Genomic DNA, 23407 nt, shown 5'->3' on the forward strand with positions numbered 1-23407 from the left:
GATAGGTACCTAGAATGCTTTGCATTCTCTCCCTCTCCCTCTCCCTCTCCCTCTCCCTCTCCCTCTCCCTCTCCCTCTCCCTCTCCCTCTCTCTCTCTCTCTCCCACCCATGTGTGTGTGTCTGTCTGTCCGTCTGTCCGTCTCCATCTCTCTCTCTGTCTCTCTGTGTGTGTCTGTCTGTCTCTGTCTGTGTGTGTGTGTCTGTCCGTCTCCATCTCTCTCTCTGTCTCTGTCTCTCTGTGTGTGTGTCTGTCTGTCTCTCTCTGTGTGTGTGTGTGTGTGTGTGTGTGTGTATACTATCTACCTTTGTGTGTTTGCTTTTTAGACAAAGTTTCGCATTGAACTAGAGCTCACTGAACTCCCAGGCTGAATGGCCCATGAGTCCTGGTTATCCCTATCTCCACTTCCCCCAGTGCTAGGATTGTGAGCATGCACTGCCATGCTGACTTCTGTTTTCGCATGGGTACTGGGGATCAGATTCAGGTCCTGGCGACCCTGCCAATGGAGTCATCTCCTCAGCTCCTATTTCTTCTTAAAGTCTACAATTACTTCAAGACAGTACTTTTTAAGCTCTTTATTCTTTGAATGCTCCATAAACTTATACAATCTATATCAATCATATCCATCTACCACTACCTTTCCCAAATCCTCCTAGTGCCCCATCTCTCCGTGAAGATGGGAGACTGTATTTATTTATTTATTTATTTATTTATTTATTTATTTATTTAGCACAGGATTCCCATGTCTGAGCCGGCTGGAGAGTCTCTTTGCAGCTGCTTCCTCTTTAATCACCTACGTGGTTTAGCTTAAGACATTCCTTTTCCAAGACACTTCCGTGTTCTGAAGCACCATGCTGTGACCTCAAGGTCAGGCCCTTTCTTTATTTTTGCTTTAAATGTCATTTTGCTCCCATGCTCAGAGTTCCCTGAGAGTGGAGATCAGACAGTCTGGGTCTTCTATTCCCTCAAGTCCTTAAGAAACACAAATGGTGTGCTCAATTACTACCTGATAACAGACAGATAAATATCTGCTTCCCACAGCATCCAGCACCCCAAAGTAGCCCTTAATCACCTGCTCTTCACGATCCATCTCAACTCCATTTCCATGGTGACCTGGCTTCACGTGAGGGCATGAAGAGGTACAGGACTCACCGTCAACAGGAGCCTGAGTGTCATGAACCAGGTACAAGAATGCACAACTCAATGAGGCCTGACTGCATGGCCGCCATGCCACGGGCTGCATTTTACAGATGGAGACAGATACACTGAATACAGTGATGGTAACAAAATGTAAAACCAGTTCTGCTTTCCAGCCTCGCCACAGACAGCGAGAATAGGCACGGGTCTGGTTGCCTGACCTTGGTTATCAACTCTTGGCTTTTCCTCACCTGTAAAGCAGGTGGGCTGATGCCCATCGCTCTGTGGCAGGCAAATGGAGCCCTCAGAACATTTGCTACCTGGAAGGCTCCTCGGAGGCAGGAGCATAGCTGACGGTGCTGAATCTTTTCTGTGTGCGTACTGAAGTAGTCTGTGAGTCAGTTCATAACTGAAGGGCTGAACTGGTGTTTGCAGAGCCTGGGTTCAGAGCAGGAGCTCTGCCAACATCCCTTCTTAGTTTCCTGCCTTTTTTTGTCAACTTCATCTCATCCCTGCCCTTTCTGGCATGCGTCCTCCTCCAAACACTGCCAAGCAGTGAAGAGGCTTCCAGTGCCTTCTGCTGGGAAGGAAGGACAATGTGTCACCTGCTGTTTCAGGAGTCTGGGCAGGGGATGGAAGGGCCAGGCCCTGGGTAGATCTCTGTTCTGGATGAATATACAGGATATACAGATAGATCTGCTCAACACAAGCATAGAAGGTTCTGGGAAGAGGGAACATCAAGTGTGAAATGCCTCCATCAGATTGGCCTGCAGGCAAGTCTGTGGGCAGTTTCCTGATTAATGACTAATTTCGGAGGGCCCAGCCACTGTGGGTGGTGCTACCCCTAGGCAGGTAGTCTGGGGTTGTATAAGACAGCAGGAACAAGCCACTAAGCAGCACTCCCCCATAGCCTCTATATCAGTTCCTACTTCTGAGTTCCTGCCCTGACTTCCCCAGATGAAGGTTCATTACCTAGAGGTAGAAGCTGAAATAAATTATTTCTTTCCCAAGTTACTTTTGGTCATGGTGTTTATTACAGCAATAGAAACCTAACTAGGACAAGTGCCTTTGGCCTGAGGCCGGCCAGAGCCAGGGGAAGGAAGGACAAACCATTAATCTGGGTCCCTTTCCAAAAGGGCTAGAAAGAGAGCTCCAGGCTGGGCTTGCAGCCTGGTGTTCTCCCACAAAATAAATATGTACTCCAAAGAAGTGTGCAGGAGAAGGATCATTAGAAGCCATAGTGCATTTCTTCCTATTGCTTTGACTTTGTGCTTTTCAGAGATGTAAAGGATGCTGTCAGTCATCAGGCAGTCTCTGGGGGACGGAGTCCTTTTCTTCAGAGCCAGTGAGGATTAAACTGGTACTTCTTATTCTGTGGGGACTGCATCCCAAGACCTTCAGGGGATGCTTGATATCAACGTCCCAAAGCCCATCCATACTGTCTCAAAGAAACATAGCTATGATAAAAATGTATTTATGAGACACATCAAGAGATTAACAATAATAATTAAATGTAATCATTATAGTATGATTACAGAAAAGTCGTTTCAAGCTTATGAATTATTTACTTCAGATCTTGGCTGACTAAAAAGGCTTCTGAGACTACAGAAAGTAGTTTTGAGATTGACTTCTGTCTACCTTTTTCAGAACCTTGTACTCTCCTACTGAGTCATGCTGGATAATCCAGGATCATCTCCCAGTTTCCAGATAAACAGATTAATGGCCTTCCCTCCATCTGCAATCTCAGCTCCCTTTTTATCACATCAGTGTAACATATTCATGGATTTCAGGATTAGAGTGTGGGCGTTTGAGACAGGGACCACTCTGCCTCATATACCAAGAGGAAGAGATTGCAGCATGCTCAGCGTCTCCAAGGGGAAGTCCGTGCTCCCACCCAAAGTTGCAGATCCAGGAGTTTCCCAAACTTGTCCCTCGATTGGCGTGTGCCTGAGCCTCCCTCCAGAGCCTCAGCGTCATCATCTATAATGGAGAGAACAGACTAGATGACTCGTCTGTTAGTTAATTAGTGTGGAGCAATCTGCCATGCATCTACTCTGCTTAACTTTTGGTTCTGGGATGGACCTTGGTTACAAGGTGTGATGGGAAGTGTAGTCCATGGCTGAGCAGCCACATGCCCATCTGTGACTCTCGTTGTGGAGGAGAGAAAGGCTATGATTTGGTCTGGAACTATGGATCTCCATAATGGCTAAGGTATCTTCCAGTGAGGAAGAGGAATGAGGGTCTTGCACAACTCCATCTCATCAGTCAAATGAATTGAGGGGTTTGTCCTCACCGATTCCAGATCAACTCTAAGCTGGACTTGGTGACACAAGCCTGAAATCTCAGTGCTTGGGGAGTAAAGGCAGGAGCCCAAGGCTAACTTCAGCCACATAAAGAGCAAACCTGAGCTACATGAGACCCTGCCTCAGAACAAAAGCAGACTCGATGTTCACCTTGATCGACATGGTTTCTTGGCATCTTGGTGTGTGCTCAGGAAGACAAGGTCAGTTCTCTAACTGGAATGAGGGTGGGCGAAGGAGGGGATAAGGGATGGGCTACATGATGCCTTGTTCCACCCTCACTTGAGTAGAAGGGACTGGGCTGAGAGGCTTAAGAGACTGGTGATTTCATTTTCATGTACCCTTTAGAATACACAAAACACTAGACATTCCCCAGATATGCTAAGGACTTTAAGAAAGGAGGCACACTGGTGGTCACCCCTCCCCTCCGAGAACATCATCAAACATTTACTGAGGTTCTGTGCTCCATGCCTGAGCTGTTTGCTAAATGAGAAAGTGACCCCAACTGCTCACATCTGTAAATAGGAATACTTGGGGTGGGGCAGCTGACTGTCCTTCTCCCTCCTACCATGCTGTTTTAGAAGCCTCTGAAGTTTAAGATAAAAGGGCTCCTTCAGACTAAGCCGTCATCACAGACAGAGATACTGGCTGTCCTTGAGTCTGGAAACCGTGGGGCTCAGGGCCACTTCTCCCTCCGTGCCTCCGCCCTGAACACACTCATTTGTGTTTTCTTCCTATGGCACAGGAATGCCTGCCTTCTCCAGTGACCAGGTTTTCTTACCCCTCCAGCCCATGCTGGCTGGCTGGCTGGCATTCGCTAACACCGTCCTCACTGTGCTTTGGAACATGCTGCCACTTCTACAAGGTATTGTGGCGAACACGTCTGTCTTCTATGGAACTCAGGAAGATTGCTCTTCAGCTCCGTAGCTCAGTGTACCTTAAGTGATGGCTCCCACGATAAATTCTACTTAGAATTTAATGCCAGGAGCCTGTTTATGTCCCCTGAAAGCTGTCCTTTCGTTCTGGCAAGGAGAACACTATATCCTTTTGCTTCTGCTTTGGTCTGGGCTGCCAGGACTTCAGAGCTAAAGCAAGTGATTAATCGCCTCAGCTCCGTATTTTCAGTGCAGGCTGCGGCTCTCTCTTTTCCATTCACCAAGCCTCTTCAGAGAGAGGAGGGTCAAAGTCCATGAAAGAACCAACTTGCTGGTTCTCGCTGTACTTGTCCGATCTCAGACCTGATGAGTAAGAACTCTGGGATGCCGCTCAGAGTCCTTGCACCGCCACTCATCTCTCCGCAGGCTGAGAGCTGCTGCCAGGAGTCACGTGGCTTCTTATCTCAAACAATTCCCCTCCCAGGCTTTGCTTTCCTGTAAAACCACTTCAAACCTATTTGGACTCGGGAAGATTTCTTTTTTAATGTGTGATATTGCATTTTAATTGTATTATATGAAAATTTGAAGTGGTAGCAACCGACCTGGTTGAAGATCACCCTAAGAGTAAGACTGATCAGGATAAACTTAAGGTAATTCTAAACGTAAATGTGGTACCCAAAGTAAAGAAACCAAAACCAAAGCAACTGATCGGCAGCAGCAACCAAAGCAGAGCCTGTGTTAGCCCAGGCAGAAGTGGCAGTGAGCTCATCCTGACCCTGACCAGTGAATGGCAGCATTAGAAGGAACTAGAATATGCTTTCACTCTACTGAGTCATAGGAGAACGAGGAACCGTTACTTGGAAAATTATTCAACAAATCACAGTGACCGTTTACAGAAAGCTGGTTAAAGATGCAGCATGTTGTTAAGTGATTGCCTCTGCGTGGTGGTCCTTGTGCGAGCCATTGTTCAGTTCACGCATGTCTACATGGGTGTTGGGGTAGGATTCTGAACTCTAAGCAAACTCTGCAATGGGACACACTGCAGCTGTGAGAGTGAATACAGGAGTGTAGTGAGAGATGGGAACACTTGGGGTACCTCAAGAATTCTCTCTCAGTACAAAGAAAGGAAGGAGGGAGGAAAGGGGAAAGGGAAGGAGGGAAAGAAGGAAGGAGAAAGGAAGGTGGGAGGGAGGAAGGAAAGAAGGAAGGAGAAAAAGAAAGAAACAAAGCAGAATAGCATCGTAGGAATCTAGCTTTTGTGAAAACGAGCAATGGATATAGATTTTGGTTGCTTGTGTAGACCTAGTAATGAACTAACAGCTGTTTATGTGAGTGCTAGTGAGACGCGGGTGGATTTATGTTGAATTAGAACATGCTTTCCATACTTGTTTGTTTTCGAACCATGTGAATATATTTCATGTTCAAAATCAAAACACAAGGCTAGGGATGGACTCAATGGTATGGTGCTTGCTTACTGAGTACATGGCTTCCATCACTACAAAGGAAGAAGGGAAAGAAGGAAGGGAATCATAAGATCGCCTTCTTCTTTTGTTTGTTCCTAAGCACATTAAGTATTCCACTCAGCTTAGGTGTTTAGAGCCAATCAGCTCACTCCATGTCAGTCCTTACCTCCCAGCACTTTATTCCAGAATAACCTGTTCTGAGAGGCATTGGACAGCAACCGACAGCTGTGAAAAATATCCAGGATGGACCAAGGAACTTTAAGAGCAAGTGCTTGCCCCAATCTGAGCATGCTAGAGTTCAATCCACCCCTCCCCTGGTCTCCATCACTTATGCCTTTCCTGAGATGGGCTCTGAAGCCATGAAATGTCAGGCGTTGGCATGGTAGGGTTACCTCATCAGAGAAAAACCACAGATCTCAACCACAGTTCTGAAGTCTGGGAGCAGGAGACAAAGGTGTTGGTGACTGTTTTCCCCAAGGCCTCTCTCCTTGCCTCACAGGTAGTTCCCTCTTGTAGTCTTCCCAGGTCCCTTCGTCCTGGTGTCTGTGTGAGCTCGAGTTTCTTCCTTCTTCTATAGCTACTGCAGTCACATGGATCAGGACTCACCCTAAGGCCTCATGTTACACTAAATACCTCTCTAAAGGATGTTGCACCCGCAGTCACACTCAGGGCACTAGGCTTAGAGTTTCACACACGACACAATTCACTCAATCACAGTGAGCAAGATCTATCAATTTGGGGGCTGAAGTTTCAGACTTAGACCTTGGCTCAAATCTGAATCAATGCTGGGACCCAAAGAACACCAGGTCATCACATCCCACATCACTGTTGGCTGCAGCTCTAGTCACAGTAGTGAAGTTATAGAAGCAGCTTAGGTGTCCAACAACAGAGGAACGGATAAAGAAAATGTGGTGCCTACACACAGTAGGATCTTCCTCAGTCTGAAAGAAGAGCACACAGTCATTTGCAGAAATTGAATGCACCTGGAAATGACTGTATTATGTGAATGAAGCCAGGCTCAGTAACATATGTGTTTTTATTTACACAGATAAATAAAATCATGTTTGCTTGTATTACATAAAAGGAGGAGTGAAATTGTCGAAACTATCTTAAAGAGACAAAAGGCAGAGGAGAAAAAGGAAGGGCAGAAGGTATGGGGTAATGTGCTCAACATGTAAGACATACATGTCTGAAAATGCCCTTAGGTAGCACAGCACAGTCAGTATATACAATGAAGAAAAGCAGGGTGGGGAGGAGGGGAAGAAGCCTGGAGAACAGAAGAAATGGAGGGGCCAGCACCTCCTCCTGAAACAACAGCTTTTGTGAGATCCCTACAGAGTGGTGAGCAATTAAGGGTGCTTTTTCACGGCTCTCTCGGCTCCTGGTTTTGACTTCCCCGTGCAATTCCAGGATGCCCACGCTTTACTAGGCTACGCACTACCCAGATTTAGAGTGGGAAGAGGTGGCAGAACTCATCGGTGAACCCCTTCCTTCTGTGGAGGAAATGGGAGGAGTCCTGAATGAAGAAAGTAGCAGCTTCAGGCCACACGGTTGGCACCTGGGCTTGCCATCAGTGCCTTACAGTCATCGGGCTGTCCCGTGATACTCAGATACCAGGATCCAATAGCAAATCAGGACAGGGCGCCTTTCAGTTTGGATATAAAGAGGCTCATGATCGGCAGCACGACCCCGGCTGTTTGAGGAAGTCCTGGAAATGTTAGGAGGTAGAGCCTGGCTGGAGAAAGTGGGTCTTTGGGTGTCTCTCGTCCATGGCCCCTCCCCCTCTCCCTTTCTGCTTCCCTTGCATCACGAGGTGAGCCTTTGCTGCCATTTGCTTCTGCCTCCGCCATGCTCCGTCTCACTATAGGCCCAAAGAACCATGGACTGACGCTGCCAAAGTCATGAGCTAAAACAGACCCTTCTACCCCTAGCTTGTTTCTGTCCGGTATTTGTCACGGGGATAAGAAGCCCGACCTGGCCTTCTGCCTCCTCCTTCTGTAGCCCATTCTCCTAGGTCCTTTCTCCAAGGTCAGAGAGAAGGGCTTCTCCCAAATGAGAGTCTGGCACTGTGAAAACAACGGGGAAGGTCTCCCCAAAGAGGGCTCCCAGGGAGTACACTCATGTAGGGACATGAGGACCAGTGAGTGAGAGATAGAGATGCTTCAGAAAGACTGATGCTGAAGGAGACAAAGGGTGACATAAATTATGACTTCATGTCCCCAATAAATCTCAATGTTATAGACTGAGTTCTGGCTGCAGGTGTAAATGCTGGGCCCATGATGGATGAATGGATGGGGTGCTTGAAATGAAAGAGTTTCTCTAATCTCCCAGGTGACGCTGGCCTGTTTTATGCTCAGTATCCATAACAAGGACGTGCCTAGCAAATGTCAGTACCAACCTGTCCCAATTGCAACGTCTCTGGTGACCAGGGAATGAAGAGTTGGCCTCAGAACTCTCTACCAAGTGCTTAGTGCATAAAGGGACTGGTTCACAGGCCTCTTCACCCACCATGTGTATCTTGTCACCTCTTAGCCCTGTGAAGGTGCAGAGTGACTGATTTCTTACTATCCCCACAGTAGAGACTTAGTTTATTCCAATCTGGGTTCTGTCTGCTGCTCCACACATCCAAGAGAGAAAGCTAACAAAGGAAGGACCAAGTCTGGTTTGTAAAGATGTGGCCTAAACTCCTGGAGACAGGTCCATCCACTTGTCTAGGTCCATGGTCTTCTCACAGTGAACATTTGACTCACAACCTGCTGAAGCCATCAAGGATCAAGCCTTCATTCCCTGGCCTCAGTACAGTCCTGATGTTCAGAAAAACTCTTTCTCAACACTCTTCCCCGCCCCAAATATTGGCTTCCGTATCAATCAAGCACACCAGGATGCATTCCAGTGTGTGTGTGTGTGTGTGTGTGTGTGTGTGTGTGTGTGTGTGTGTTATGGATGTAGGGGTGGTATATGTATGTATGCACATGTGTGTTGGGGGTGGTGTGATTGTCTAAGCAGTCACATGTGTAGCCCAGAGCTTGTCAGATGTCTTCCTGTATCATTCATTCTCCATCTTATTCTTTGAGACAGGGTCTCTCATTGGTCCTGGAATTCACTATTTTGGCTGGATTGGCTGGCCAGTGAGCTGCCAAGATCTGCCTGTCTCTATTTCTCAGAGCTGGGGTTACAGGCGTGAACTGCTACATGTGCCTTTGCTCATGTCTAGCTGCTTAACAGATGTTTACTCTCAAGAAAACTACAGGCTATAATCCTTAGGCTCCACAGTGAGCTGGTGCCCTGCTTGTCCCTTGTACAGAGTACTCAGTAAGTGGGGACTGGACTACTGCCTTAGACTGAAATAGGAGCCTCTCCTTTCCTGCCAATCTGAGAGCTCACCAAACACAAAGAAGCCACTTACTCAGCCTGCCCCATTGCCCAGCACAGAGAACTGGCACAGGATCTATGGAGAACGGAGGCCAATAAAGCTAGCCAGTGCCATTCATCTCAGCAAAGCTATGAGGGCTCTCAACAGTGGTTGGCAAAGCAAGGCTGCCCAGATGTTGGTACTGATTCTTAAATGAGTCACCCCCAAGCTGTGGTCACCCCACCTCCTGTGAAGCTCCAGACAGATTGTAGCCACAGCCCCTGGGTTTCCCTCTAACACAAGATCCAAGACCAGGAAGCCTGTCTGCTTCTTCTGTGGGCTCACAGTTGCTCTGCTCTTGAGGGGCAGAGAAGGCATCCTTAAGAGAGAGTTCACGCTTACGTGTGTACATCCATTTTCATCGAACATGACACCTCTGCTCTGGCTAGCAGGAAGACTTTGGGGCCTTGTGACACACGGAGCCCAGAGCCCCTTCCTTTAGACTACTCCCTGGATGCCACCTGCTTCTACCTCACTCAAAGATGGAGTCACTTCTTGTTCCATAGATTTTCGAACGGTAAAGTTATCCAGAGCTATGATGTCAAAACCTTGCAGAGGGAATGCACATGTCTGTGGGAAAATGAGAGTGTTTTATACCTGCGCCAACATTTAACCCCTCTCATCTCCAGGAGGTCCATCCTTTTATCTGACCTAAATCTCTTTTAGTGCTGCTGAAGTCAACGGCTCTGTCCACCCACAGATCTTGCCGCTATTGAAAGTTCATTCTGGTCTCCTCTTTGCTGGCTGTGTGGCCAGGATAGGATTGTCCTGTGACCTCACTTTAAATGTCAGAGCCTAGGGAATGGTTTTCATCCTTGCCAGTTAGTTCCATCTGCCTTAATTACATTTTCAATCTTGTCACTTACTGTCAATGTGCATTTCCCCTAAGAACTGAGAATGCCCATGAGGGACTGGGTGTGGGGGTTCCTTCCCTGCCCTTCCTGGGTACTCCATCACTGAGAACTGGTAAATTGCTGTCACCAGCCCTGGGGCACAATGAATAACAAGCTGGCTAAGTTTCCACCCCCACCCTCTACCCCAACTCAACAGTACTGGCTTGGCTGCGTCCTGGCCAGCTATCCACCCAACTGCTGACTGGCCCTGGGTTTCAGGGTGACCTGGCACTTGTGTCCAACACACTGCAGGAATCTGGGAGTTTACCAGTCTGCCCTGTGCTGGGCACCTGCTCAGCTGGCTTCACACCTGGCTTCAGCTCTTTCTGAACTTCTGCGAGAACAGTAACAGCTTATTGCTCCCTTGAAGTCTGTGCACACTCTTCTACCCAAGGGCTTGAAGGTCTCCATCACAGGCTTGAGGGGAGACTAAGAACAAGGTCCCAGAAATCAAATGAAATGGTAAAGGTGACTCAAAGGAAGAAATTACACATATATCAGCATAGCCCCAAACTTTGCGTTGTTATTTGAGCAGTGCATAAACCTGTATGAGATCGAACGAGCACAGCCAGTGTGCTTCATGCCCCCTTTGCTACCAAACCACCCAGACTCCAGCCCCAGGCTGAGCTCTGCACAGGTGATTGGATAGACTAAGTTAAGCTATGACCCAAGGCTGAGGCCAACCTTGTCACAAGCTGGTCCCCATGCTGAACTAATTTCTATCTCACCCAGGATGATTTTCATACCCTGAGGAGTCCCACTGATCAAACCTTGACCACCTTGGTCTCTGAATGCACATCGTAACATCTGCTCTGACCAATGACAGATCAAGAGAGACCCAGGTGACCGAGTGTGGGCCAGCCCCCGGGTCTGCATGTAGGTTCAGAGGACAGTCTTTAGTTTCTAGACTGCAGGTGAGCTAGAGGCACCACTGAAGGAAAGAAGCCATGGGGTAGGCAGGGGTGAGATAATGTTCAAGCCTTTTCATGAATGTGTTTACTTTCTCCTCAGCACTGCCTTAAAAACCATCCTGACGCCATTTTCCCATCTCCCAGGCCACCTTGCCAGTCTCTAAGCTGCCCCACCACAGCATCCACAGTCTTGGTTTCCTGGAGGCCCTTCCTCCCTGTGCCTTCCTTCTCCTGACCACAGTGGCCAGCAGTACTGACCAGCAGTGGCTAGGCTTGGAAGCAAAGCAGGTTGGCAAGTTGGTGTGGCTCTGGAGTCCAGAGGAAAAAGAGACCTTCCCTGAAAAGCCTTTTTCCTCCCCTCCATCCCCTGCCATGTGGTGTCTTTTCCAGGAAGTCTGCCCCAACACCACAAACCCTCTAAGCTCCATCCCGCTGTCCTGAGCAGATCTATTGGCACAGGCCTCCTGCGGTTTTAAATACTGCTTTGTCTGTCTGTGAACTATTTCTCTGCTATGGATGGCTGGGCTAAATTGGTCCTCTGGTGACATCAATACTGCACATGCTGGAAGTGACACCTCTCAGACCTTATCTTACACTTCTCAGAGGTGCATCGGGACAGTGGCTCAGCAGTTCAAACAGTGACCTCAACAAGGCAGAAGTTCATCACTCATTTGCACAAAGGTCTCGGGTTCTGCGGCATCTCTGGGATCACCTGGCATGTCCTGACCTTATCAGATAGCTAGCAGAAAGGAGCAGCAGTGATCACTATCAGAGGTATTCAGCATGGCCTCTCTCCACATACACATCATGCTTTTAATGTATTGCAAAACTTGGGAGCTTCAGGGATGCATTACTCAGGATCCTTTGCTACAAGGCTCTGGCCAACGGGCTGCACCTTCCCCTTAGGCAGCAGAAGTATGTGACTGCAGCCTACAGTTCCTGGCAGTTTCCACAGGAGTTAACCCTTCCAGTCTCCTGTCCGGTCACCTTGCATCCAGGGCAGCTATTTCCTAGGACTTCCCACAACCTCAGGCTTCTAGCCCGGATGATGATCTGATTGTGTTGCTATTACTGTTTGAACCTGGGGTGTGTGTGGGTGTGGCGTGGTGTGCATATTCATGTGTGTGAGTGTGGGTATATGCATGCCATGACACACGTGTAGTTGTTAGGTTTTTATCTTGTGAGCCAGGGCTTCTCAACACTGCACACACCAGGCTACCTGACCCTTGAGCTTCTGAAGAGTCTCCTGTCTCTGCTTTCCGATTCACCAAACAAATACTGGGACTACAGATCTGCACATCTCTATATCTGGTGTTATGTAGGTTCTGGGGATGCAAACTCAGCTTCTCATGCTTATGGGGCAAACACTTTAGCCAGTAAGCCCTCTCCTTGGCTTGTCATTTTATTTTATGAGCACTCGATCCTCTCTATTAAACTCCTTTCTGCTTGGAATACCTAGAACAATGCTTTCTTATTTCCCTGCACCCACACTATCAGGGGACATTTGTCTTGCCTTCTTGGCCTGAACTCAGCTCAGGACCACATTCAGAGAGGCCAGGAGGTGACTTTTATTCTGAGGGGGTATGGACTAAACTGACAGGCAGGCAGACTAGCTCCAGAAGGATGTACATAGAAAAACAGTAGCCACCCATCTCAGGTGATAAACTCTACTCAGAAGAGGCCTGTGAGAACTGCCATCGGCTCTGCAGCATCCCAAGGTCATGCAGCTACTAGGGTTCCATGATTCTAGAAACCCACCTGGAAGCCCACATCTGCCCACATCACCAGCTTCTCGGCTCTAACCATGATGTGGATGTGAGAGAGAGATGAGAGAGGCCTTAGGGGAGAAAAGTGAGGCACCTCATCCACTGGGCTGTCCTCTTGCCATATACTAACAAGGACCTTGATAGGCGCTCAGATGGGACCACTGTTCTCTGGAAACTCATAGCCTTCCCAAACACAGACCCACTTTGGGCCTTTTAGCTTACACCCCAAACTGAGGCCCACGGGGCTGCATGACTGCAGCCAAAAATGCCTATGAATGTGGCCCAAATTCACATGTGGCAACATTGTAAACTTACTTAAACTATGGATTTTTGACCTGTCTCTTCCCATTCACTCTACTGCGTGGTGTTCTCAGGTGTGAACTTCACAGATGACGGTGTCCTGATATGGTACTCAATGAATTAAGGTCCTTGTCATGAAACCTGACACCTGACTTCCATTCCCAGGGTCCATGTTGGGAAGGAGAGAAACAACTTCTGGACAGTATACTCTGTCATCCGCATACACAGTGGCACATGCAATCCTCCACCCCCATCAAATAATACATTTTTTTAAAAAGGTTGGGCGTGCCTGCTAAGGGCTATTTGCTTTTCTCCCCTCTCGAAAGAGACATATTTTGCCTCTGAGATGCTGAAGTCAAATGTAGGACATCTTCCCAGACCTCCAGGCAGAGTGAACCCCCTCAGATGATCATTCAACTCAACACTGACCAGGTGGGTTGTGGTTAGTCTGTCTGAGGCCCTGTCTGTCCCATAGACACTCAAATGCCAAGTCTTACATTACCTCAGTCCCACGCCCACCCTCTCACCACGTTCTAATTATGCTTTTCTCAGATTGTCGGGCTTCTTCCTGCCTCTGTGACTTCATAGACAATGCTCCTCCTAGGATACATACTCCTCCCCACCTTCCTGGCCAAGCCCCACCAGCTGGTACCTCCCTCCCCCAAGCAGCTTTCCCCTGCCCCTTGAAAATGAGCAGAGGCTTCTCATTCTCACTTCAGCCTCCCTGCTTTCTCCATCACCTTCATCTCAATCACAGGGACCTGCAGCCACCAGAACAGGCCCCACCAAGACCTTCCTAGTAGGAAGATGCAGACCAACAAGGTTCTCTGGTTTCTCTGCTCATGAAGGTTCTAAGAAGGTCACTGGTGTGAGCTGGAACTCTCTGCTTGAATACTTGGGTTTCCCACTGGAAGGATTGTGTGTGAGCTTGTTCTGAGAGCATAAGACAGCTCTCACCTTCTTCTTATCCCTCCTGCCTTGCTTGAGGTAGCCAGTAAAAACACAAGACATCTCATTAAACCCAAATTGCAGGTGAATGAATAAATTTGTGTGTGGGTGGGATGGGAGTCCAAATATGGTTTATCCAATATTGATAATATAGTTACACTGAAAAAAAATCACTTGTTGCTCTGAAATCCAAATTTAATTTACATTGTGATTTGTGTAGAGTTACATTTAATTTATGTTTTCTCTACAACCCTCCCCCAGCCCCTGTCAAGACCCTGACTCCAGAAGAGGCCTTTCAAACACACTTATTGAATGAAGGCTGATTGGAGGAGAAAATGGGAGCCTGGGTGATAATAAATCAGAGTGGCTTGCCCACCTTGCTTGCTTCCTGCCATTTCTGCTAAAATAAAACCAGCAAGAAGTTCTTTCAGACTCTGGCCTCGGCAAGCAACCGTGCCTGTTGGGAGAGATGTTGCCATCACTCCAATGGCCTCAAACACAGCCAAGCTAGGCATTTTCAGTATTTGTATGTGTCAGTAATTCCTTTCTACTGCTCAGATCCATCTGGGTTTAGCACATTAGAGTCGATGACATTCTATAATAATCTTGTTATTACTATTATTATCACCGCTGTTGATATTGTTACAGTCTACCACTCTATGGATCACTGTGATTATTTTCCCTGCAGAGAATTGTATGTTCTTGTCAGTGATTTTATTATAAGAATGAAACCCAAACCCTTCCCCAGGGCTCGGAGTGACAGCTTCCTGGAAGCTCCGCCTTCCCCTCGGAAGCTGGTACTGGGGACTTTTGGGGGACAAGACACAGTTTCCTTCTCCTCCACATCTAGGGCAGCACATCCCAGAAAATGGTCCTTGGGCTGTCATTGTTGACACCTCCTGGGAGCTGGTTACAAATACAAATTCTTGGACTCCTGATGGCCAAACCGATAGCTGTGATAGGCTCTGAGGGTGGCCAGCTAGCTGCTGATTCGACTGTCTCAGGGTTTGGAGGGTCACTCATCTAGCTGGAGTCTGGAGGACATGGACTATTCTGATGACTAAACTGCACTGTGTTCATCAGGATCTGGAGGGAACAGAGCAAGGGACTGGCAGAAAACATATTGGAGAAGTGGGTGGCTGTTGGTGCCAAGACCCCATTGTCAATGCCTTCCTTTAGTCTCAGTCTCTACACTGACAATGAATTTCCACCAGACAAACCAAGGAAGAGAGCCAAGGTCTTGGGGCGGGCACCAACAGCCACACTGGCACATGCCTGTAATCCCAGCATTTGTACAGTGGGTGAGGAGAGAGAGAGAGAGAGAGAGAGAGAGAGAGAGAGAGAGAGAGAGAGAGAGAGAGAGAGTTTTATCAAGGTCCTGGGGCATGGCAGCAGGGGGCAAATTTGAGAAAATGGATTAAAAAGTTCAGCCGGAATCTATAACAGGAGGGAAGATGGTATGGAATCAGAGTAATGGCTATCAGACACCAAGGATCCATTTGTATTTCATACATCAGGGTTTGAAAGCTAGGAAGGTTTTTGATGCAAAGGGGGGGATGGTCAGAGCTGAGCTTGTGAAAGGCAGAGAGGTAGAAGAGCTGAGACCCCAACACAGAGACCTCACTGAGGGCTGACTTCAGCTACGTAGGTGGACATGGGCCCTGTGGTTACACTGCATGCTGCCACAGAGACTTGGCTTTCAGAGTGAGGCTGTTTCTACTGTTACATGATCTATTTATCCCAGATGATGACAAAATGAAATCTGGCTTTGTGAACCTGGGTTTATTGGGGTTACTCACAGGGGCATGGGTATCTCAAAGGCAGCGACATCACTGAAAAGCCTACATCAGTGTAGATGACAGTTCATGAAAGCCATACCTCTGAAGCCCCTGCCCAACCTACAGGCATCTCCACCAAAGAGGGTCTCCTCTCCCCAGCAGCTGATTACTGCTTCTGAAACTTCCATTGCCTTGAAACTTTGAGCTTCCGGAGGCTTCCAAGTGTCTGGACCCCTGCGAGACTTGTGAGCGTCCCTTCTCCCTTCAGGGTGAACAGCTGACTAGACCTTGAAGCTCCACGTTTGCTGAAGTTGGCAGCCAAGAACAGGCACTCAAAGCACCTTTGGCAAGGTTTTGTACCTAGAGGTTTCCAGTTGTGGCTTTGGTCTGACAGCAGATCTTGTCACGGACACTTTAGAGAGATTGGTGGGGAGGTGGGGTAGATGGGACAAGGGATAATGGCAGGTGGACTGCTGCCACCCTGACCTTGGCTTGCCTCTCCAACCTATGGGAAAGAAGCCATCCTTGAATGTGGTCTTGCTGAGTAAGATATGGAGGAGGAAAGGCAGGTGGCTGAAGAAAGGAAAATTATGTACAACATGACTGTTCCCTCCATTGCCACCTTACCCTGACCCCGCCTTGACTCAGGGCACCAGGGTGGTCACAACTTTGGAGGAGCAATGGAGATCAGAGAGAGAATCATTGCCTTTGCACCACCAGTTTTGGGGGAGTAAGGGGTGTTGCATACTCTCCTGCCCCTCCCTTGCTGCATGGGGAGGGTTTCGGGGAGGAGTGTAGCTATCTTTGACTACTTGTTGGTTCTTCTTTCATCCACCCTTGTCCACCCTTTCTACCCTCTCAACCCCTAACACTAGATAGAAGAGACAAAAGAATAGAGGGAGAGGGAAGGAGATCCCTGAATAAGGTCAGGGGTCAGAAACCCGGCAAAGCTATTGTTGAGACTGCTTCCTGCTGATTAGGGACCTTGACTTCCTTCAGGCGAGTTTGACGCTCACCATCAGGATATCTAATTTCTTTGCATTGTTGTTTCCCCTTTGCACATAACTACTTGACAAACTACAATCAACCAGCCTGCCTCTTGGGGCCCTAGCATTTACCTGAGGAAAGGACTCCAGAATCCCAAATGTCCCACAATCGCAGAAACCATCTACAACTGGCAGAACCACGCCTCTGCTAGAGCACGAGGCAAATCAGAATCAGCCGCTGTGTACAATCTAAACAGCCCTATATCTCACACCTGGGATTAAAACAAAAACTTTTTTTTATAATATTGCTTTTTTTTTTTAAAGAAAACAAAATTCCAAAATTGTCACTACAGAGATGGGCGCATCGTCCTGTGACAGTCGCAAGTGCTTGTCCCTAGGTACAATTCGGAAGCTCTACAATAGTCCAAGTTTCACATTTGGAGGTGGGATGTCTACATGGGACCATCTTCTCAGTATCAGGGACGGTGAATTGCTGACAGTTATTAGGACTGTGCCTCTGAGGATTTGCAGATGCTCAAGTTTCATTCTGTTGCTATGACAAAACACTCTGACCAAAAGCGACTTGGGAGAGAAAAGGGTTTTCCTGGCTGATGTTTCCCTGTCATCAAGGGAAGCCAAGGCAGGCAGGAAACTCAAGCAGGAGCTTGGATCAGAAGTCACCAGGGAGGGGGATGGTGATGATCTGGTGCTCAACTTTCTTAAACAGCCCAACAATCAAGACAATTCCTCACAGATTTGCCCACAGACCAGCCTGATAAAGACGCTCAACAGAGATTCTTTCTCTGGGTGATTCTAGGCTGTGTCAAGTCGACAGTTAATGCTAACTAGGACAGTAGACATGAATTGCATGTGAGGGGCCCCAGTAGAGGTCAGGCAGCCCATCAGTGCTTGAGGATGAATGAATATTTCAAGAGTGGGTGTGGAGGGGTCATTGTGACCCAGATTCTTTAGCAGCTCTTTGGCCCCTGGGCACAGAGCCATTGACGCCTACAGATTGTAGGAACTGACTGCCTGCTTTTCCATGGTCCTCTCTTATGGGAGATCTCCTGGGGAAAAAAGTGTTTTCACATTATGAAGCCACAAAGTGAGAACTTGTCAAGACTTTGTCACAGTCAGGCATAGCAACTTACTCCAGCAATCCCAGAGCTTGGAGGATTGCCATGAATTCAAGGGCAGCCTGAGCTAGGCCAACATGGACTACACTACGAGACCCTGTCTCGAAAAACATGCCAGGCATGGTAGCTTGTGCCTGGAATCCTAGTACTAGGGGGGTGGAGGAAGGCGGGCCAGAAGCTCAAGGTCAGTCTTGTCTACACTTGGAACCTGATACTTGAGACCTTGTTCCAAAACTTAACAACAGCAGCAGAAGAAACAACACAAAAAGACATTGGCACCAACCATCTTGCACATAGCAGAGCTCTCTGGAGAAGCAGAAGCCCACAGGGGAAGATGAGACCGGCAAGGACATGGTCCTTGCTGGTGAATAAGCACTAGCACTGTCCCACTGCACTATACTATACTTTAAAATAAGTGTGTGTGTGTGTGTGTGTGTGTGTGGTGTCGCATGCACATCCCACAGAGGTCAGAAGGCGTCTATTGGAGCTGGAGTTGCAGGCAGCAGTAGGTTTTGGGAACCAAACTGACAGAGCAGGAAGTGCTCTTTAGGTCTGAAGCATCTCTCTCCCGCTCCTGTGCTCCTGTGCATGCTTTTAATCTTTAGGATCACTGGCAGAGGGGATGGAGGGAACTAGCCTAAAAGAGCTCCATGGCACAGTGGAGCCACAGCACCAGCGCTTGAGGCACCCCTGGTCCTCAGAGTTCCGGCTCCCTCAGGCACTTGTCGGAATGGGAAACTGGCACAGACTGTGACAACGGGGCAGCTGTTTGAGGCCAGTAGTGCCATATCTGGGCAGCAGAGTGCTTAAGGAAGAGTATGGAACAACAGTGAGTTCACATTCCAGGTACCAATGGTGTTGGCCCAGACCAAGACTGCCCCACCCCTCCCCCGGAGCCTGACAGAAGGGAAGTACTCTCTCCGCAGGGCTAGGCTGCTTCTCTGCGCCACTCTTATAAATCCAAGTGTACCGGCATTACCAGCTCCTTATCAACTCTTGTAGGGCTTCCTCTGGAAGAGGACTGAGTGCCCTGATCTCCCTGGCCCCAACCTCTCCAAAGACCTTCAGAACCCCGGAGCCTTAGACTCCAGGAAGTTAGGCAAGAGTCCAGGCTTCGCTGACCTCGGCTTTTCCCTTTGCTCCTCCTTCAGGTCCCTTGGGGTAGGGGACTTCACCATGCAGGAATTTTCTATCACATCATGAACGCCTTGGAGGAAAATCGGCAAAATTAATTGGAAATTAAAGTCACCAAATGAGCTCTGAATTAAGAAACCATTAACTCCAAATGACTGCTGGAAGGGAGCGGAAGTTAATTACAAAGGCTGCCTGGTTATTTTGTGTATTTTTTTGTGTTGTGGCGATTGTCGTAGATCCTGAGTCCTGCATCTGATTAGCATTCTGTGGCTGTCTGTGCTGTTTTGATGAGTGGTATGGCCCACCCTGAAGTCCTAGGGCTACTGTCAGGCATCCAAGAATCCACCCCGTGTCTGGGATGTGGGTCTCTATGTTCTGCCTGCCTAATCCATGGCAGTGTCTTCCCTGCTGCCCGATAGATACCTCTGTCCCTCCGAGGAAAGTCGTTGTCAGTAGCACTCCAGGGACTCCTTGCCCACACATTGCCATTACATAACGGGCACCACCATCCACTTCATTAGGCTCTCCGGGGGACCAAATGGAAGAGGATCAAGGCTTATTGCCAAGGGGCTGTGGGAGAAGTGGGGATCCTGCCCGCCCGCCAAGAGAACTTTCCAGATGTGGCATCCTGACAGGCAACACTGAACCACTTTACTCTCCCCTGCGAGCAATCTACAGTCACTGAAATGACCGTCATGGTAGACGCTCAAGAAAGGCGAGCATGGGGAGTGTTCTGTTCATAGTTCTAGTTCAACAAATATTATTGAATGTGCAAGTAATCTGGAGTCTTTCCAAAACCTTCACTTGACCATGAACTGAAGGGTTCTTACCAACGCGTGTATCCGTGTGTGTGTGTGTGTGTGTGTGTGTGTGTGTGTGACAGAGAGAGAGAATATTCATCCCTGTTTATGTGTGCGTGTATCTGTGTATGTACGCATATGTGCATATGCAAGTGCAGGTGTGAGTGTGTGAGTATATGTGTGTGTGAGAGAGAGAAAGAGACAGAGATAGAGAGACAGAGAGACAGTGTGTGTATTCATCTCTGTTTATGTGTGAATATATCTGTGTGTGTGTGAGAGTGTGGGTGTGCATACTCGAGTGCAAGTGCGAGTGTGAATGCGTATTCATCCCTGTGTATGTGAGTGTGTGTATTTGTGTGTGTGCATGCGAGTGCAAGTGTGTGTGTGTGTGTGTGTGTGTGTGTGTGTGTGTGATATGCATGTGTGGAAGCCAGAGGTCAACCTCAGATGCGCTGCTCCATCCCCGTTCTGAGACAAGCTCTCTCACTGAACCTGGAGCTCACTGTCGGGCTACACTGGGTAGTGAGCAAGCAGACCCTGGGGATCTGCCTCCCTGACGCCCATGCAGGGATCACAGGCGTGCATTCTCAGGCCCAGCTTTCATGAGGATGCTGGGAATCTGAAGTCAATTCCCTTGAGTACAGCAGCAGCCCCTTTACCCACTTAATTATCTCTCTTGCTCCTGAAGAAACTTGTCTGAACGGTCTTCCAGTTCTGAGAGCTGGGTTACCTCAGTTGAATGATGTCACTGAGGCCATCACCTCTCATGGTTGGCCACATGCCAGAGCCACCTCACTGGTGCCCTGCCTTGAAACACGATACTCACCTCACACTATACAGCCAGAGCAGCTGGTCTAAACTGTCCATCTTACCACATCTCTCACCTCAGTACTCTCCCTCCAAAGACTCATTGCTGCCCACAAAGTAAATACCATCAGAAAAGGTTCCCAGCCTCCTACTGAGACCTTAAGAGACATCCAGTCCTAAGAGAGAGTCTTACTCCAGGAAGCCCTCCCTGACCACCTGGGCCCATGGTAAACCTAAGTTTTACTTTTTTATTGTATGACTTCTTTGATCATGAATTTATTATGTCAGCAAATATTTAAACCCTATGGTGGCCCATGAGTGGCCTTCTCCTATATCGGTCATAATCTCCTTGAGCAACTGGATTCATATCTCCTTAGGGCTCCCATTGAAAACTGAGGAAAGGCCTGAGAACATTCATCTCCCACTCTAAAGCACACCAATTGACCAGCCAATAAATCCATACACTTCTCTCCTTGCTCCTCTGCCCCATCCCCAATCACAGCTCTCAGTGTGTCTGTGCTTGGTAATTCCCGCCCCTTCTTTATGAGCATTGATTTTTCTCATCTGGTCTCATCCCCCAGGCTGTGGGCATCTCTGAGCACAGGAGACAAATGCCCCTTCACAGAACCCCAGAGGCTGGCACAGTGCCTCCGTAAATAAGAGATAATGAAATGAGCCTTCCCCTCCCCCACGCCGACAGCACCTTATCTCTTCCCGACATGGTATCAGTTCCTTCGCACACTCACTTATTCATTTAGTTGTTCAGCAACTGTTTATTAGGCATTGACTATGTGTCAGGGAGGAGGGAAGGAGCTGGAGAGGAACGGAGGAAGGACGGCCCTTTAGATGGCTTCCTTTCTCCATAGCACAGTGACTTGGAAGACACGCCTGGATCACTTTGGTTCCATCGCTTGCTTATCTCACTGGCACATAAAATATTCATCAAGCATCTTCTGAATTAATTGGGAGTGCATCTAATCAGCCGTCATACCCCTTTAAGCCTGTGGTTCCCCTCCCCGCGCCCTCCCCTCCTCCCCACAGCCCTGCAGAATTTGAGAGGACTTGGCATCGCTGTAAGGCTGGAGTCAGGGAAGCCACGCAAAAGCCAAACTAGAGGTTTTTATTCAATGATCATGGCTTAAACATCCCTGCCCCTGAGGAGCTCGGGAAAGAGAAAGGAGGGAGGAATGGAGGGAGGGATGGAAGAGGACAGAGGGAGAGAGAGAGAGAGAGAGAGAGAGAGAGAGAGAGAGAGAGCCCTAGGAGAGAATGCAGAACACTCCCTGTGGGATAAAGGCAAGCTTAGGGACCATGAGTCATTTGTGGAGAGGCTCTGGTGCACACAGGGTTATAGCCTTCTGTTCTAGAGATGTGGAGAAGACTTCTTCCCAGAGAAGAGGATTCTAAAAACAAAACAACAAAACAATCAAAAGAACAAAAGAGGTCTCTTGTGGCCCAGGCCAGTCTTGAACCTGTGGCTGAGATCGGATTTAACTCCAGATGCTCTGCCTCCACCTTCCAAGTACTGGGATTGCAGAAATGCACTAGCACTTCTGCTTTATGCATTACTGAGTCTCGACCCCCAAGGCTGTATGCTTACTAGGCAATGTGCTACCACCTGAGCTGCATGCCCAATCCCGGAAGAGAGAACGCTTGATCTGGAGAGTGAGGAAGCAGGCAGCGTACTGGGGAGAGCATGTGAGAAAGACGAGGACAAACCCCAGGGGAAGAGTAGGGCTGCAGAGAGAGCAGCGGATGCTCCATGTTGCCCATGCTCTGGAAATAAAGAAGATGGTGCAGTGGTGGACTAGAGAGTAGACAAGAGGAAGGGTATGTTCTAGCCTAAGAAGGAACACGTGAGCTGAGAGGGACTCAAGGATTGTCCTAGGCCCTGGAAAAAACAGCAGAGGGGAAAGTGCCAGCCACGAAGATGAAGTAATGCAAAGTCAGCATAAATTAGATGTTTGTCTATCCTCCTTACCTGACCTGCACTCTCTCTCCCTCCAGTCAGTAGGAACATCTTCCTCTTGGTGCAACACCCCTCCACCAAGCACTGCTTTCCTAGAAAACCATTTCACTCTGTGGCTGTAATTTAACAATAACCATTCTTCTGGCCGTTATGGTTGACTAGGAAGGTCATGTATTCTCATTTGGGCCACTGGGGTTCAGACTTGGAGCAAGTGTGCGTGTGCGTGTGTGTGTGTGTGTGTGTGTGTGTGTGTGTGTGTGTGTGTGTGTGTGTAATGTTCAGGTCTGTGTGCTTTGATTTTTCAAAACCTACTTTAATAAGGGTTCTTAAAGGCTTCAACCTCCCTTTTAGCCCACCAACCAAAGGTAGAGGAAAGGATAATTAATAGGACCAGTGACCTGTTTAGAAGTAGTTCTTTGGGCTGATACCAATCTTCATTGTCAGAATATCAGTAGCCCAGTCCAAAACATCAAACATGAATCAGCAGTGGCAGTCTAGTCCAATCAGCAAACACCAAACATGGATCAGTAGCAGCAGCATGATCCAGAAGAAACCACTAGGCCCCACCAAATGGGCACTGAGTCCCAGGAAGTAGCTGAAATACCATGAGAAGTTTTTTTAGCACATTTCTCTCTACAAAGTCACAGGTGAAGACCAGTGAAGCATTCGTTGCAAGGTGAACCGATGCGAGGACCTCCTCTCACAGTCTGTGGAGTTCTATTTATATTCTTTCTAAACACCATGTGTCCTCTCAAGCCTCTGCTCCAGCAAAACATCATATGCCCTCAAACAT

At 48.3% G+C, this 23407-nt stretch overlaps 3 long non-coding RNA genes across 4 annotated transcripts; all 3 read left to right on the forward strand.

The window, feature by feature from the left end:
• Positions 1-13665: 13665 nt before the first annotated feature.
• Positions 13666-14377, forward strand: LOC134480060 (uncharacterized). Its single transcript, NR_190892.1, has 2 exons — positions 13666-14088; positions 14266-14377. It is a non-coding gene; the product is annotated as an uncharacterized LOC134480060 (long non-coding RNA).
• A 1379-nt stretch (positions 14378-15756) lies between these two features.
• Positions 15757-17071, forward strand: LOC120094175 (uncharacterized). The gene is given in 2 exon segments (NR_190893.1): positions 15757-16133; positions 16874-17071. It is a non-coding gene; the product is annotated as an uncharacterized LOC120094175 (long non-coding RNA).
• An 846-nt stretch (positions 17072-17917) lies between these two features.
• On the forward strand, positions 17918-19237 carry LOC135789291 (uncharacterized). 2 transcript variants are annotated; one of them, NR_190895.1, is made up of 3 exons: positions 17918-18027; positions 18510-18750; positions 19056-19237. It is a non-coding gene; the product is annotated as an uncharacterized LOC135789291 (long non-coding RNA).
• Positions 19238-23407: the final 4170 nt, after the last annotated feature.

This window comes from Rattus norvegicus, chromosome 8 (assembly GCF_021556685.1).
Source record: "Rattus norvegicus strain SHRSP/BbbUtx chromosome 8, alternate assembly SHRSP_T2T, whole genome shotgun sequence".
NCBI classification, from domain to species: Eukaryota; Metazoa; Chordata; class Mammalia; order Rodentia; family Muridae; genus Rattus; species Rattus norvegicus.